At 41.7% G+C, this 18,575-nt stretch overlaps 1 protein-coding gene across 11 annotated transcripts in view; it reads left to right on the plus strand.

Moving 5' to 3' along the window:
* The window catches only part of AKAP13 (A-kinase anchoring protein 13), a 1,375,395-nt gene that overhangs the window by 15,831 nt on the left and 1,340,989 nt on the right, over nucleotides 1-18,575 (plus strand). The gene's annotated exons all lie outside the window — the stretch shown is intronic.

The raw sequence follows: 18,575 nt of genomic DNA on the forward strand, positions 1-18,575 counted from the left end.
ATGGCACAAAGTCTGGGCGGGAGAACTCGGCAACCAGAGAACCGGCTGGATATTCAGGGGATAGCATTGACGCAGAATACTTATTTTTAGAGCGGATTCCTCAACACGGCTGGCATCTCAGGCGTCGCCCCTAAACAACGAAGGATTACTGGAGATGCAAGGTGTCTCACAAGGTAGCTATAATTCTACACTGTCCACAACAACATACCGTAAACCGGTTTCGCCACTGTCTGTTAATAAACCAGCAGAGGAGGCCCAGGCTGGAACTAGTTTGCTTATCCTTTGCGAAAAAGAAAGGAAGATCTAAACCGACAAAGGTACTGAAGAAAACACCTGAAATTGATGGCACCCAGCAACATAATAGTGCAACCTTATGTTGTATCGCCTCCTTAGAGGGCACTTGTCTGCGCAAGTGGATTCAGGTAAAGGGGGAAGTTAAGTCAATAATATCTCGGCTCTCAGGGGCAGGTCTTTCAGACGGCTCAGAAATAAGGCATTGAGATGCCATCAGTCCGGAGCAGACAGCACCCGCTACGCAGGGATTTAGCCTTGGGTCACAGCTTGCCATTGACACCTATTCTTTCTAATGGTGGGGGGGGGGAGGCAAAAGAGAGGCAGAACTCAAGGCATATTTGGATTACAACAAAGGATTGCAGACGCAGATGAAGCTACTACTCTTAACAGTCAGCTCTGTGCAAACGTATGTTGGTCATATACTTGCTATGCAGGCTACGATGGGGAATCTGGATAATCAACAATGCCGTAATAATTTAAGGATGTTTGGGGTTTTGGAGGGCAAAGAGGGATCTGATTGTCACGCATATGTGGTTCAGCTATTTAAAAAGGTTTTTCCTGACCTCACGGATTGGGACTGGGGTTGCCAATCACAACGCGTGCACAGATTGCCACTCGTGTCACACAAGCAGGGATCTTGCTACCTACAACTATTGTTGATCTTCTTCGGTAACTTTTCACTGAGGCAAGCAATATCCCTGAAATCCTGCCCTAGCTTTCCTGTGAATGTTGATTCTCGTAACTATATATGTGAGATCAGATTTGTGCAGCTCATTGATCCGCTGAAAGCTGAAGGGGCACAGGTCTTCCTACCGCAATTGTTTTTCTCTCATTAAGGGCAACTAATGCTACTGATTTTCAGATTTTGGACTCTTTTCTTCTCTTTCCTTTTTTCTTTAGTTAATAGACACATTGGGTATGGTGGTGTGTGGGGGGCCTTTGGCGGTGCACTGTTTGCTCTCAGCTGTCAATTTATTGGCAGCTTACAAGGGGGAGGATTCCTCCTTCACAATACAGGGAGGGAGGGCAGAGCAAGGGTAGGGCATTACTGGGTGGGTTGAGGCAGAAGAAAACATCAACAGGGGTGCGTATAAGCACTTTTAGAGGGTTGTAGTAAATAGCATTAGAGAGCACAATATTCAAAACAGAGCGAGTAGGTACATTAGGATGGATAGTAGAGAGATTATACTAGGTTTGAGTCTCGGAGACCTAAATATTACGCCTTATGGAGCAGATTAAGTGCATGGCCTGGAATGTATCAGGCCTAAATAATGGAATTAAGAGGCAACTTGTTCAGGAGGAGCTAAAAATGTATAGACCTCAGATTGTTTTACTGACCGAGACACACTTCGCTTCTAAAGATTGTGGGCTTCTCAAGCATTTGGGGTATCAGACCATTGTGTGTACAACTCAAGAGTGCCTCTATAAGGGGAGCAGCCACATTAGTCAACAAGAAGTTTGATTGTAGAACGTAAGACCCTGGCTGACCAACGTGGAAGGTGTGCACTCGCGCAGCTTGAGATAAAGATAAGGTAATATATCTTTTGATCAATATACGGCCTTAATATGAATGATCCTACTTTTCTTTTAATTTTTAAATATGGAGCTGTTAGGCTGGCAGAGGGAGCGTCTGATTATGGGAGACTTTAACTGTGTTGTAGATTATTCCATTGATTCAACGAGTAGAGCTGCCACTTCTAGACTGGGGAAGGTGAGGACTGCAATATTAGAAATGGGGCGGCTACATTGCATAAAAGATGCATGCCGGTTACTTTATCCAACTATTCCTGACTATACGTACTATTATGCCCCACTCAGGCCATATTCTAGAATTGATGTGGCATGGGTGTCTGATAATATAATGTTATCCATAGATATGCAAGTGTGTCCTTGGATCACTTCTGACCATGATCTTATTTTATTGCCTTTCCAGGTTGAAACCGATTGTAAGACAGTTAGGTCTTTCATTTCCACGTTATCTACTTATGGATAGCAGGTATTGGACCAGTATGAATAAACAACTAGAGAAGTTCTTTATGGATAACATAGGAACAGCCTCCCCTCTTGTTCTCTGGGATGCCATGAAGGTGTTTACAAGAGGGGTCACCCAACAATATATTTGGCAGCAGATCAAAGAACGGAAAGCTTCATTTAGAGCTACAGTTCAAGCATTGCTCGCTGCCGAAATACATCATGCAGAGGGGTCAGGCGAGGTGCTAGTGACCAAGATCAACTCTATATCTCTGCTAGACCCAAGGACAGTTATGAGCAGGTCTTTGAGAGAGAAAATAGCTGTGAGTTACAATAAGCACCAGTTCTCACAATATGAATATGGGGAACAAATTGGGAAGGTGCTGGCACATCAAGTAGCAGACAACCGGGCTAAAACCCAGATAAAAGCTATAAAAGGGACAAATGGTAACTTGCATACACATCCGCAGGCAATTGTGGAACAATTCTCGAGGTTTTATCAAAAGCTACATGCGCAAACTACACCACCAGAGGAGGAAGACTAACAGCAGAACCTCTGGGGTAGTGGCCTTCCGAATTTGAGTGAGAGAGACTCGGTTTATTGGAGAATGAAATTTCGCATGACAAAATAACTGAGGCAGTATCTACCTTTCAGTCTGGGAAGGCTGCAGGAGAAGATTCCATACCTACTGAGTTCTATAAAACGTTTAAGAGCATTATGGTCTTGCTTTTGGGGGTGGTTATACAATATATTGTTTCCAGTGGGAGGATCCCTGAATCTTGGAACATAATAAATATAGTCTTAAAAAAAAAATCGCCAGAGGAGTGCAGTTCTTATCGACTGATTTCTCTTATTAATTCAGATGCTAAGATTTTTCCTAAAATCTAGGCTAATCGCTTTTCCCCAATAATGCCCGGATTAGTATCAAGCCAGCAACATGGTTTTATCCAGGGCAGGACCACTGCTCTTGTCATCACTGCCTTGGAATTAGCTAGAAAGTTGGCATTAAATCTGGGCATGGTCCTGTTAGACACCAAAAAGGCTTTTGACAGGGTGGTCTGCGATTACTTGTGGGCTACACTTGAAGCATTTGGTTTTAGACGGAAATTTAGTCAATGGGAACAAGCTTTGTATAATAACTCCCAAGCAAAACTACTATATGCAGGCTTGTAATCATTATCTTTTTCAATTTTAAGTGGCACCAGGCAGAGATGCCCCCTCTTTCCCCCGTTGTTTGCTCTGTATATTGAGCAATTTATTCGGGCATTACATTCTAATCTACAAATTATACCGGACACATCAGGAACAAGTCCGCTTAAGGTAACTGCATAAGCGGATGATATTGCCGTTTTTACCACTCATCCAGCTTCGGCAATAAGTCAAATTGAAGATGAAGCAAGCAAATTTGGTCTTTTGTCGGGCTATTAGTTAAATGTTAAAAAAACACAAGTGCTTCTTACCCTTCAGCCTGACAGATCCATAGTGGGTGTGTGCTCTGTAGCCACGTACTTGGGGTTGCGTATCTCAGCGCATATTGAACGCATACCCACTTTGAATTACGAGCTCTTGCTGGAAGTTGCAGCAAAGCGATTGAAAAATTAGCATAAGCTTCCAATAGGTATAGTAGGGAGGTGTAATATTATTAAAATTAAGGTACTCCCAAAGTTTGTATACCTATTGCGGTCTATTCCCCTCTGTTTCTAATTCCTTCTTTAGGAAACTAGAAGGTGTGTTAGGTAGTTTTATTTGGGGGTTTAAAAAAGCACGACGGGTAATAGATTTACTGAAGCTTCCATACAGTCAGGGTGGGCTCCACTTTCTGGATTTTAGAATGTGTTACTGGGCAGAATTCACTGGATGTTTCCTCAGTCTCCTAGATCCTGAAAATCAACATTTCTGTCACTGTTTGGTCTTGGGATCCAACTCTTGAATGTTTCTATACAAAGTTAATGACCCTAATTACTTTAATTGGGTTGGGTTCAAGACCATCAGGGATCGTGTACGTATATGGGGGGCAATCTCTGTTAAATGTACCTTGCCGCTTCTTCATGATAAGCTTTCACTATAGGGCAACCCCATGCTTCCAGAGGTATTTCACGATACCATCAGTAGACGCTGTTTTAGGCACGGTATTCAATGTCTGGGGGACTTGTATACTGTAATGGCTTTAGCACTTTTGAGAACCTGCAGCTTTTTTACAATCTTCCTGTCCAAATGTTTTAGTATTTCCAGATTAGGGATTACTTTTTAAAACACTTGGCCATAGCTGCAGTGTTTAGCTCGAAGATATGGGATTGCTTGCATGTGGAGAAGCCGAAATTAGTAATTAATATTATGTACCAATGCCTCAGCGATTTTAGACCGAATAGTTGTGAAAAGCTTGCTGTACAATGGAGTAAGGTTTGGGGATAAATGTTACCCGTACCATCCTCAACCAAGCACTAGGAACTATAGATGGGTCAATTCATTCTCTGAGCATGAGTTTACAACAATTTCGTACATGCTTTACTACACCCCAGAGAAGATTAGTAGTTGGGCTCAGGGGGGGTCAAGGAGGGGACCGTAAAAAATGCCCCAAATGTGGGCTGTATGCTGCAAGTATAGTACATATATTTGCTACCTGTCCAGAGCTAGAAACCTGCTGGCAGAAGATCAGCCTGGGGATGAGGCAACGATTAGGGATAGATTCCCGCCTACAGTCATTTAAATCATGTTGGGCTACAAAGACGCGAGTCAAGAATTGAGAAGGCTCATTGAAATCTTACCGGTTGCTGCCTGACTCACTATTGCTAGAGATTGGGTCTCTAATAAACCTCCTTCTGTAGGTTATTGGTGGGCTATAGTAAGGGAAACCTCTGAAATGGAGAAAGCCCTTACTTGGGCAAGAGGAACTCGCTCCGTGATGAAATCAGAGACTATATGGGGGCACTTGGCATTCAATACATAAGATTAATAGATTGGATTGGAGGACTGAGTAGTATTTAATTTGAAGGCGCCCCTCCTGGAAGCACGAGTGTAGATGCTAGTCTTAAGTTTATGATTATTATTCTCAATTGTATTGTTTAAGGAATGTTATTATATGTGTAGCAATGTATCTCCAAATATGTTTATTTTTCTTCTTTCTTTGGATGGTATAAGAAACTTCAGTATAACTTGTAATGAAATTGCCTTGTTGACTAATATATAAAAAAAAAGAAAGTAAAGCTACTGTACATCGTGTTACGTGTGAAGCTTAAATAAAGACAAGGCACATAGAGTTATGGAGATTAACTTAGTTTATTCCACAGAAGACTTGACCTGTCTCCAACAAGTAGTATCCCAGAATACCCGTCCACCTCGTGAATACATTACATGTATGCTGTCATCCAATAATACACCTATACGCTCTACTTATACTTTCTACTGCACAGTTTACATGTGGCAATGAAATCCTAAAACACTCCTAAGAATACATATATAACACCATCTCCCTTTTCCCATCACAAAAAAGTAAGATATACATAACGAAAAGACAAATGCAACATGGCATAAGAAAATACATAATACATTACATAATCTCTAAATCCGATAGGAATGAACCATACTCTTGCACTTTTATTAGCATCTCCTCCTCCACAATACCATTCATAGGTGTATCACCATCATATTCTCTAGGGATCGCAACTCCCTCCCCTTGTCTTGTCTCTTCACTCACTTCCACTTCCTCATCACAAACACCATCCTTCAACACCTCCAGATGAAACCAATCACACTTACTACTGTCAGGATCACATCCCAATCTGTCTTTGAGAATCTATCTAATAATATCGGCTTGTCCCTTACTTAGAGAAACAATAGCATTTTTATTCCACTGACCTTTTATTTTCGAAACCAACAGCATGTCTGGAAACTCTTTGCACCTTAGTGGGTCTGGAGAATTTTGTTTCATCTTTCATAACTTTCTTGAGCTTTTTAAGCAATACCCAATCACCAGGTTCAACACCCTTCCAGATATGCTTTACTTAGTCAAAATTAATTGTAATCATATTGTGTTTGCTCCTTACCTGCTCACGGACTTCTTCCAAATCCCCACCAACAACCCCACATTTATTACTGAGCCACCCAGGATTAAGGCTTGAAATGGGCTTCCTCCCGCTTAGCAATACAAATGGAGCCGTAGTACTGTGTGGCGTGATATTATAACTCCACACTTTCTGCTGTAGAAATTTTCTGACATTGAGTTTGCTCGCAATAGCTGTTTGCACTCCCTTTTACAACATACAATTCGCCCTCTCAACAAGTGCATTGGAAGAAGGACTATATACAGGAACACTAACATGTTTCACATCGTGTTCATTGAAAAATACCGACATCTCTTCAGACACAGATTGCATCGTCACCCATGACAATTTCATTAGGAGGTCTCTCTCGTTAATACAACTACTCAAACTCCACAGCAGTCAAGGAATCATTAGACTTGACAAACGCAAAATACAACCACTTAGAAAAGTAATCCACTGCCGCAATCAAATATTTATAATTTTTTTTTAATAATTGAAGGGTCCAGCAAAATCTATGTCTAATTTTTCCCACAATTTGACCACTCCAGTGGAGCAGTGTGGCTCAACGGTTAGAGGCGGCAGACCCGGTGGCACAGGCCGGCCCGGGACCAGGGTTCAATTCCCGACGCGGCTGGGTGCAGGACCAATGTCAGCGGGCCCGATAAATGTATGTATGTATGTATGTATGTATGTAGTTGAGCTTATATAGCGCACAGCTACCCGCAGTGGGTGTCCCGGCGCTTGCTTAGGGAACCCGTCCTGATATTCCCCTGTGTGATAGCCCCAGCAGGTATCCACAAGGTGAAAGTCAGGCATCCCGCCGCAAGGGGCCGTTGTGGAGATTAAGCAAGCTATTGCCCAGAGTCGCAGAGTGTGAACCCGTGAGTCGAGAAGGCACCGGAGTGAGAATTATCGAGTCCGTGGAATTTTTAGCCCAAGACCCGCCGAGGCGGGGAATTGAACCCTGGTCCAGGACCGATCTCAGCTTCCGGGTCTGCCGCCTCTAACCCCTGAGCCACACTTCTCCAAATCTCGCCTCGGTGCCACTCTAACCATGGGGTCCCACTCTGCAACTCTGGGCAATAGCTTGCATAATCTCCACTCCGGCCCCATCACCACCGGGTCGGGTTCCCCATTGGTACAGCGCTGGGACGCCCCAGGGTAACCATGCGCTCTATAAATCCAACATTCATTCATTCATTCATTCATTCATTCATTCATTCATTCATTCACAAAGGAGTGGTACCCACCCTCCAATGTTTATCAGAACACAAACATTCTTCACACTTATCAGTGTAAGATCTGACTTATCCATCAATTCCAGGCCACCAGTGATGTTGCTTAATTTGCTTGGCAGATGTCCCTGGTGAGCCAAACTAATTATTTTACCCCATAAAGCTATGGGTGGAGCAAACGAATCCTGTCGTAAAACAAAATCATTCACTACAGACAATTCAGAAGCCACTTGTTCAAAAGATTTTAATTCAACACCTAGACTCCTGTCACATGGCCATCCAGATATGAGACACTTCTTAACCTTCCTTACACAGTCATCACTGGAGACCCAATCCTTCACTCTTCTGGTGTAATCGCAAAATGCTCTGTAGCTTCCACAACAGACATGGCACATTCACACTCCTCCAAAAATTCTGATCCTCCGTTGCACAAACTTACAGGCAACCTTGAAAGGCAATTAGCCCTGATGTTTTTTCCTCCCAGTACATGTTTAATATCAAAATTAAACTCCTACAATCTTGACAAAAGTCTAATCAACCCGGAAGATGCCTTATTAAAGCAACTATCCCCTAACATGTAAATTAAGGGCTTATGCTCCGTGACTATATCAAACCTCGTTCACCAAACATACATTTTGAACTTTTCGGAAGGCCATTTATATGCCAGCGTTTTAAGTTCAATTTGCTGTAGTTCTCAGCTGAATTAATTTCTCTGAAACGGTAAGGTGACAAGCGTTAGTTTCCATCTACCAGTCGACTCAGAACTGCACCCAGTCTCATGGAGATTGCATCAACTGAAATTACACTTTTCTCTCCAAACACAAGTTTAATTGTGGGGTCGTCAACTATTAACTATTTAAGCTCTCCCAAAGGTGTTTCTTTCAGCTTTTTCGACCACACAAACTTGGCATTTTTTTTAATCATGCTCTCAGGGGTGGAACAAAAAGAGCAAAACCGTGTACGAATCTTGCATAGTACTCACTCAGCCCCAGAAACGCTCTTAAGGATTCCTTCTCTTTCGGTACAGTAATGGCCTTCACAAGTGATGTTTTGCGATTTATACCTAGAGAAGAGATACTACGCCCAGGGTAGTCTACTGAGTGGCAAGAAAGCTACGCTATTTTTTTTATTCACAGTTGTACAATGTTTCTCCAACTTACTTAACCCAAGACTCAAACATTCAAGATGCTCTTCCAAACTTTCAGTATGAATACGAATATTATTTTGAAAAACCTGTGTTCTGCTCTCACCACCAACAACTCATCCATAAAACCTTGAAACACACTGGTGGTGGATGCCAGCACGGGTGTTATAAACGTTGTTAGAGGCTGTGACTCTTTACACAAAGGTATCTGATGATAGGCAGAACGTAGATCAACAGTGGAAAAATACCTACTATTACCCAGTTTTGCCAACAAATCATATATCCTCCGGGTAGGATGGCAATCAATGAGGAGATTACAATTGAGTACTCTGAGATAGACACAAAAACGTATATATCCCCAGATTTTGTAACAGGCAATAATAGCAGCTGAAAAACATTTGGAAGAATTGAGAGGTGTTAATAAGCGGTTCACCCATTTTGTCCAATAAAATCTTCTTTGATTGGTAATGGTATGGGTCTCACTTTTTGTATAACAAATATGGCATTGCACTTAAGTTTAATTTTATGCTCAAATCCCTTAAGCAATGCAACCTTTTCTTTGAAAACTGTCTCAAATTTATACAATAGTCGTACAGACTGTAGGAGGGAATCAACACCCTGGACAGATTGTGTATACTCAACTGAGAAAAAGGGAAAATGTGTATACTCAACTGAGAAAAAGGGAAAATGCCCGAAACAACAGACTCTTCATGCCCAGCTCTCAAAATAATGCCCAATTTAGCTTGGTCTTGCCAACCCATTACATTCCTCACTTTTTCAGTAACTTTTATCTTAGTCGAAACCTCCCTGTCTTTGAATTTAAGAAAGTCAGAAAAGAAACCGTTCTGTATGGTAAGATATATTCTCCAAAGGCTTTCGGGTTGACATCCGTTTGTCTCAATTGTTTAGACCACAACTTTTCATAGGCGACATCAGAGAGTATTGTGATGGGAGAGCCTGAATCTGCCATAATCCCAAGATTTACATTGCCAATCATTACTTCGCATAATAGACCTTCATGCTTCCTCTGAGCTGGCTCTAGTATGTTAACATCAGCTGTTAATAATACATTGCTAATATCCTTGCACAACTGATCTTCTTCCATACATACCTGATTTACATTAGGTTTCATTTTGCTAGCACGACACACAGCCTGACAATGACCCATTTTTTTGCAATTACCACACTTTTTTGCCAAGAGCGGGACACGAAACATTAATCGTTAAATGGAATTTAGAGCCGCATCTTTTTTTCTGTTTCTTTTCAGTACCCCTCTTGGTCTTGCTCTTATTAACAATAGCACTTCATTAGGATAAGGATTTTTACAAGTTGTAATACGTTCCTGAATCTTTTTAGTTGAAACCGTTAAATACCAGTTGATCACATAAACGCTCATACCAGTTGATCACATAAACGCTCATACCAGTTGATCACATAAACTCTCATTTGGTTGCTAGCACTCTCAACACTGGCATGTAATCCTCAACAGATGCTTCCAACATCTGCTTCCTTTAAAAACAAATCTGCCTTTCCAGCATAAAAATGGTTCATCAGTATATTATTTGCTCATGCGAGCCAGTGCCACCTTATAGAAATTCCGGGTATCATCCCCAGCAGGTGGCTAATTATCAAAAACCTGTTGACCGGTATCATCCAAATGGTTGAAAAGTAAACTGCACAAGGAATTGGACTGCTCTTTGAAGCGCCAATAGCAACATATCCTTTTCAAAAACTCTCAACCATCTCCTCCATGCCATGGATGGTTTGCATGGATTTTGCAGGAATGGTGGAGGATGCACTACATTGTTGGAAGACGCCATTATAAATATAAAGAATGTAAATACAACAAAGAATTGCGGAATAATCACAAAACATAAAAATAAATACCATTACTAGGAGCAGAGGCCATACTGTGAGATCTGTTAACACTCGAGAAGCGGAACATCAGGTGTTCTTATCACTGTGATATTAGCCGCAAACAGGAAAGCAGAGAAGGCAAGACGTTTTGGAACAGTAGAGACTCAATGTAAATTTCCTGGTAAAGACAAATACCATCGATGTGACTGTCACTATGGCACCAGGCAATGAAGAAGCAAGCACAGTTAAATAGTGGACTTCATGCAGGATGTGCGTTGTGCCACCGTACTTTTCTTAAGGAGATGGAGCCTGTATTCCCAGCGCATTTAAAAAAAAAGTGACGCGCAATCACCTTCAAAGACAGAAGTATTCTCAGTGACACGCAACAAATTAAATAGGACAGAGAAGACTTTCTCCATTCATACCATATAGCATACGGAAGGGAGAGTACTTACACACACACACTGCCTCGCAAAAATGATCTTGTCGGCTGGAGTGGCATAACCAAGGGTTTAAGGTGACAGAGTAAGACCTAGGAAGAACAAAGTGATCACTTGTTTATTTACTAATGTATCACCCCATAAGAGTACATCATGTTTCCACTGTCTCTATCTGCCCCTCCCCTCTTACTCCACCCACTTTCTATTGTTGCTTGTCTACTGTGGGTTTCATTCCGCTCTGTCTACGGTTCTCTGGGCCTCTCTTCTGCAGTTTGTGGTTTCTGTGCGCACCTCTTCCTTCTGGTGCATCACCTTTACAGCTCGCCTTCAAGCTTTGCATTCTCTCTCATGTAGTGCTGCATTTTTGTGAGGGTGTTTGACATTGTGTGCACTACTTATCCTTTATCCCTTGCTTATAATTAAAATAATTCATTTATAAAGCAATTGGTACTACTTATTTATTATTATTAATATTTTTTGAATCGCAAAGTACTGTAACTCTCTTGTGTTGGTCTTGTGCTGCCAGGCATATCGCATCTTCAGGTACATTAATCCATAAAGCAATCGTCGTGGAACTAGTCTCTGCATTAATACCCTTGGTTTAGGGTCAATTCCGGTGCCAAGATAGTTACCATTCAGCCATATTAATTATCTTGGAAACATTTGCAGGAGACGTACCTGACAGGGTATCGACCTATTGCAGCCTTTTAAAACGATACTAGTGAGTAATTCTTTATTGTTTGATTAATTAAAATCTTACAATACTTCCATTACAAAAACATTTTCAATTTATATAATACAATACAATACAATAAAAAAAGAAGACATTTCTTTTATCCTTAAAATTGAGATGATTGGACTTAAATAAAAATATAGTAATTTTTTAAAAAAAATTATCTATTTATCTGTTTATGATTTCATAAAAGCTTTTTTCCTCATCTACTTTTCTAATTCGGTAGTTATAATTTTTAAAATTTTTACAAAGGCAATGTTCATAACTTTTAAAACGATACTGGTATAGGATAGATTCATAGATAAGTATCAGGTTTTACTTTTCAAATACATGGCTTCCTGATGAAGGCTTTTCAGCCGAAACACGCCTAAGAGATTGGATCATACAGCCATGATAGAAAAAAAACCTAATGAATTACACAGCGCTTACAGTCTCAATATTGTCCATAGTAGAAAGACTAACACAATTTATAGTGACTGTTCACCACATTGAATAATAAGGGCTCTGGACTATAAGCCAATATCTAATGTAAGAAATCTTTCTTTATTGAATACCAGTTGTTTAAGCCTTGACTATTGTTAAAAACAGAAAGGTATGTTACATATTTAGATAGATATAGAGAGCTCACACAGTGGTGACACACTGTTAAATATTGAAGAACGAATGGGATTGTATGATTAAGATATGTATGATAAACTGTGTGGATGGTATGTTTTAGAAGAAGCATAAAGTATATTTTGTACATAGATTGATATAAATATATGTTTGAACTGTTTTTGATACAATAAACGTACTGTATTTGATTATACTCTGGGTTCTTTGGTCATTGGTCAGGATGCCTCAATAACAATAGAGTATTATACAACCAGTACTGATATATCTATTAGCATAAGAATTATTTAGTACAATTAATCTGATTTTTATGCCTACATCCGCCTGGCTTTGATCGTAGTCTTATTCTTTGCTGTCCTCTGTCTATGCCATTATATTATGCCTCTGTTCTTTGTCTGTTCTTCCTGTCTCGACAACCCATATGGTTGTCTTTATTTCTGCTGTCTTATATCACGGTTTGCCTCTGCAGTCTCTGATCGTCGCAGGAAATTCAAAGGGGGCAGCCTGGTATACCAAACGACTGAGGAAACAAAAACGACAACTAAATAAGTACCTTAGACAATTATGATCACGGGGACCAGAACACCACCAGAGAATCCTACTTTTAATTGCAAAAGCAAGAAAGGAGCACAAAAGGGACATAATATTGACCAAAAAAGAGTACAATGAACATATCTGGGCAAAACTTCTCTATGCAAGTAAACTAAGGTACTCCAAGCGTTTCTGGGATCAAATCAATCAGTTAACTAACGGCAGGAATCAACATCATAACTCGGATGTAATGGAAGCAACTTGGAGAGCCCATATCGAAAATCTATAAAACGAAACTCGACCTTCAATTGCCCCAAATAACGGAACTATAACAGCAAATGGGGCTGGCGGCAGAGGACAAGCTAACAATACCCTGACCCATGAATCGTCTGCAGTTTTAGTGTCATTTTCTGCTGAAAAAGTATTAAAAATAATAAAAAATGTTAAACCTGAGGGAACTCCAGGTCCCAATGGACTACCAAACGCCCTGTTTTGACATGACCCTCCATTTTGCTCTTGTCTCCTGACTCCCCTTTTGACCAAAGCCATAAAATGCGGTTTGATCCCAGAGTTTCGGAGAGGAAGCATTCTTAACCCAATCCACAAGTCGGGTTCCCGCTCAGATCCCTCCAATTACAGATTAATTGCATTGATAGATGTGGAGGCGAAATTATACGCATCTAATATTTTGGTTGAGTTAAAGGCTTGGGTAGGCCGATCAAACTTAATACCCTACACACAAACTGGATTCCGGGCAGGGATGGGTACCCTCACCAATATTTCAGCGGTCACTCTGATAGCCAATCAAGCATTTGCAAAATCTAGGCCTTTGTATGCCTGCTTTTTCGACCTAAAAGCAGCTTTTGATAAAGTTTCAAGCGCTAACTTATGAGAAAAAATGCAAGACTGGGAGGTCCCGCCACGACTCCCGACGGCCATCATCAATCTGTATTCACACACGTGGGTCGAAATCAAGAAAGGAGATGGGTCCAGTTTTACTGGCAAAATTCCAACATTCAATGGGCTAAAACAGGGTTGCGTGTTAGCACCCTGCCTATTTAACATTCACACCTCTGACCTTGATAAGCACCTTCGGTTAATTCAAGCCGACCCTCCTAAATTGGGAAAAAAAAACGATACTGTGCATCCAATATGCCGACGACATTGTCCTGCTAGCACAAACTCTTATAGGCCTGCAGATACTGATTACAGAATTAGGAGACTATGCTACCTTGAACCAACTCACGATTAACCATCAAAAAACAAAAGTTATGTGTTTCTCAATCTATTAAAACATCGAAAAGGCAAACTTTTTCCTAGAAATTGGGTGAGCATCCATTGTCTAGGGTTATGTGCTATAAATACCTAGGCTTTCAGCTAGATTGTAAGCTTAACTTCAAATCACACCTAGATCAAGGCCTCATGAAAGCCAAACAATTGTTGTTTGCTTTTAAAACCCTAAGGAAAAAACTTATAGGATGCTCTACCGCCCATCTGCTTAAAGTGATTGCTGTAAAATTTTTACCTTCCATTTCATACGGCTCGGAAATTCTGAATATTAGGATGCCGCAGTCCTAAATACAGCACAATCTACACTATTTAAGAGACTGTTTTCAATACCGCTACATACCTCACAGGCACAAATCCGCCTAGAATATGGATTAAAAAAATCAGATCATGGCCAGACAAGGCGCCCTAGTAAAATACTACTGGAGGATGAGGGAGACAGAAGACAACACCCTTGCCCATCGTTGTTGGGCCGAGATTGAAAATCAAATTAGCCTAGCCAATTCAACCACAGCAGATCTGAAGGAATCCCTGTCGACATTACAGTTAGAGGATGCTTGGCTCACCCCCGTAACATACTCCGGATTTAAAAGCGTAGTCAATAACGCCATTAAACGGATCTCTTTACTAACTGATAAAACGTCCTTTGCAAAAAAAACATCATGCTTGGGCTGTGATAAAGGACTACCAGAGGTTGAAGCCGCAGCAATACCTGTTGGAACAATTCTCTCATCAGAAAAAACATGATCTGACTTTGCTACACATGGGGTCTTTCCCCTCAAAGGATTAGACCCCAAAATGGAAACAAATATGGCCATCCAAGGAATGTCGCCTCTGTGGTCAAGGGGAAGTGTCATTACTACATTTACTATGTACTTGTTCTTCTTTATTGGAAACTCGAAAATCTATCCTCCGGGAGGCTCTAAGGAAGGAACAAATAAGAACATGTAGAGTAACGGTCATTAAATGTCTCGGAGGGTCGTCAATTCCCCTGTCCTGCAGAGCCATAATACTATGGAAAATCGCATTAAAAGAACTGGCAAAATGCGACTCTGCCAAGCAGCCAATTAATTAGCACATATTTCCCAAATGTATTGTCATATTCGTCATTATTTTAAAATAATAAGCTTCCCTCTATCGTGATATTGACCTTTAAGTCCTTTTATGCTTTTTAAATGTTTACTTTAAAGCATTGCCAAGTCAAGTCAAATTAACTTTATTCGATTCGATTAAAATCATACAAAGGACATAAAAACAAAGTTATTTACAATTAAAAAAAGGATTAAACAGTTTCTTTACAATCGAGTTAATTTGACATGATGTTATAATAAAAAACAATTAAACGGGTTATACACACTGGTTTGACAGATTCATACATCTTCTTGATCTGGACGCTGCCACTAGGAAATTTGCCATGGCGAACGTAATACGTATATTTCCCAGGGATTTTAAATAAAGCATGGCTGGTCTCACCTGGGAGAAGCCGGCTTCCCTTAAGACAGGTAACAGGTATTTTTTTCTTTGTGCAGAGAAGAAATCACAAAACATAACAACGTGCATCGTGTCCTGAACGGAAAAATTGTCACAGGTGCAAGGAGGTGCTAACTCTGGTTTCATCCAAGAGTTAAAATTGCCCAAATAAAAGTGAATAAGGTTGAACCTAAATTTTGTTAACAAAAATCTATGAAAAGGATTTGTGACAAAACATAAATAGGGCTCAATTGCAAGTGAATAAAGTGACAAATAATGTAGTCGTACTGTAGGCTTTAGTAATTCTGATTCTTCTCGCAACAAACATTCCCTTAACATGAATTGTTTTTTAATTACGACCACATCCTGCTTTGTGATGCCAGAGGGAACAGTGAATAAGTCTGGGCGACCCAGATCGTTAAAAGATTTTTTTAGGTAGGCCAGCCATGGAATCGTGCAACTATTCTCCAGACTCATCACGTCCCTCATAATCATGTGGTTTAACGTTAGTTCTGGATTTAACCAGGTCTTAAGCCAGTATGTTAAAGGTGCCAGTCTCAGTTTGTCCTGAACCTAATCCAAACCAAGTTCCATATGAATAGAAAAAATCGGGGAAGATTGGGGAAGGCAGAAAAGGGAATCGTAAAAATCTATTCTCCGCTAGCTGGATTTTATCCAAGCGTACATAGCCCCATAGAGGTGCGCCATATAGAGCCACAGGGAGGGATTTGCTGTTGTACACCTTAATGATTGCTTTCAAGGGTCTATGACCCAACCTTTTGGAGAAACCTAGAATGGCCATAGATGTCCTTGTTACCGCTAGGCTTTTGGCTCGAATCTGGGGTCCCCAGGTACCCTTGCTATCAAAAAGCACTCCCAAGTAGGGGAACACAGGGACTCTCGAGACTACCTCTCCTTTACAAAAAAATATTTTTGCCTTAGCCTTTTTCCCCTGTGGGCCAACGACCATGGTGTGGGAATTTTATCCAAGCGTACATAGCCCCATAGAGGTGCGCCATATAGAGCCACAGGGAGGGATTTGCTGTTGTACACCTTAATGATTGCTTTCAAGGGTCTATGACCCAACCTTTTGGAGAAACCTAGAATGGCCATAGATGTCCTTGTTACCGCTAGGCTTTTGGCTCGAATCTGGGGTCCCCAGGTACCCTTGCTATCAAAAAGCACTCCCAAGTAGGGGAACACAGGGACTCTCGAGACTACCTCTCCTTTACAAAAAAATATTTTTGCCTTAGCCTTTTTCCCCTGTGGGCCAACGACCATGGTGTGGGATTTAGAAGCATTGACCCTCAAATCAAGCCGGTCCATAAAGGACCCAAATGCATCCAGCAGTTTTTGGAGGCACACCCCTGTGCGTGCAATGAGGACAGCGTCGTCCGCGTATAGGAGAGCGGGGATCTTAACTTCTCCTACACGCGGAACGTCTCTTGCTGCCCCTTCTAAGTGCTTGCCTAGATCGTTTATATAAATTGTAAATAGCAGGGGAGCTAATATGCAGCCTTGCCTAACACCCCTTTTCGAATTGAAACGGGTCGTGCATCTGCCTTCTTTTGTTACCCTGACTGCGGCAAATGGATCCCGGTGTAAGGACGCTATGAACCCCACCAAGTCTTCGTCAATCCCCATCTTCAAAATAATTTCCCATAACTTAGATCTGTTGACCAAGTCGAAGGCCGAGGAGAGGTCCATAAATGCTAAATACAAGGACCCCTCCTTGGCCACCGTGCACTTAGCGGTCAACAGATGTAAGTTTGAACACTGTTCAATCGTGCCTCTTTTTTCCCTGAAGCCGTACTGAATGTCGGCCAAACCCCCACATCCCTCCAGGCTATCCCTTAACCTTGCCAAGAGGACTCTGCCCAAGATTTTTATAGCAGAGTCTAAAAGGGATATAGGCCGATAACACCCTGGGTCGTCCCTTTGGCCCTTTTTAAATATGGGGACTATTGTGGAGGTCGCCCAAGTACTTGGAGGGGGCGAGCTGTTTGCAGCTGTGAACACGTTTGCCAGGATACCAGCCCAGAATTTGGGTGAGTGTATATAAAAGTCGGCTGGTACCCCGTCTGGGCCGGGGGCTTTATTCTTTGTGGTGGCACGAATTGCCTTTTCCACCTTCCCGCTGTTAAAGTGTAGAGGTGTGGCCACCAGACCTGGCATGTTTTGTAAATGGGTGAAGTCGCCCGTATCACCATAGACAGTGCTGAAATGAGCCAGCCACCTCTCATCTGGTATTACACAGTCAATATCTGTGTTGGGAGAATCCAAGAAATATGGATGGTTAACTACAGCCCAGAATTGCCTGCTGTCCCGCAATATATCAGTGGAAGTTAGTTGTTCCCACGCCTCCTGTTTAATACAATCCCGTCTGTTCTTAGTGGCCTTCCTATATTCTTTTCTCAAAATTGTGACCAAGGCCCTATCCCTAGGGTTTACTTTAAGGGCAGATTTTAAGGCTTTGAGTGCCTTGGTGCAGGCTGAATCAAACCACCTATGGTGCTTTGGCTCTCCCCTGCCCCTTGGGGCCGTGAGGTTGCAAGACACTATGTGACATATTGACTGGAAGGCGTCCATGATGTCATGGCCTTGTGAGGACGGGTCTTGGCAGATCGTAATCTGATCGTTTATCTGCGGGCCAATGTCAGAGTAAAAGTCATCTGGTACCACATTCCCCCATTTCAGCCGTCTGCCCTGATCTATTGGGCGTAGGGTAGGTCCAGGTCTGGTCTGCCCTGGCCTAGGGCCCATGAAGTCCCCCCAGCGGATGGTCAAAAGGACAGGGTTGTGATCACTAAAGGGGGATGGCACAGTGCGGTAAGAAATAGTGTAATTAAGAATAGCAGGTGTCACAAAGATATAATCAATAACAGTCCCCGGAGATGACCCCTTAAACGTTGGTGTTCTAGGTTCCCCCTCCCGTGTTGTGAATTCAAGGAGGTTAAAGT

Source organism: Lissotriton vulgaris, chromosome 2_1 (assembly GCF_964263255.1).
Source record: "Lissotriton vulgaris chromosome 2_1, aLisVul1.2, whole genome shotgun sequence".
NCBI lineage: Eukaryota > Metazoa > Chordata > Amphibia > Caudata > Salamandridae > Lissotriton > Lissotriton vulgaris.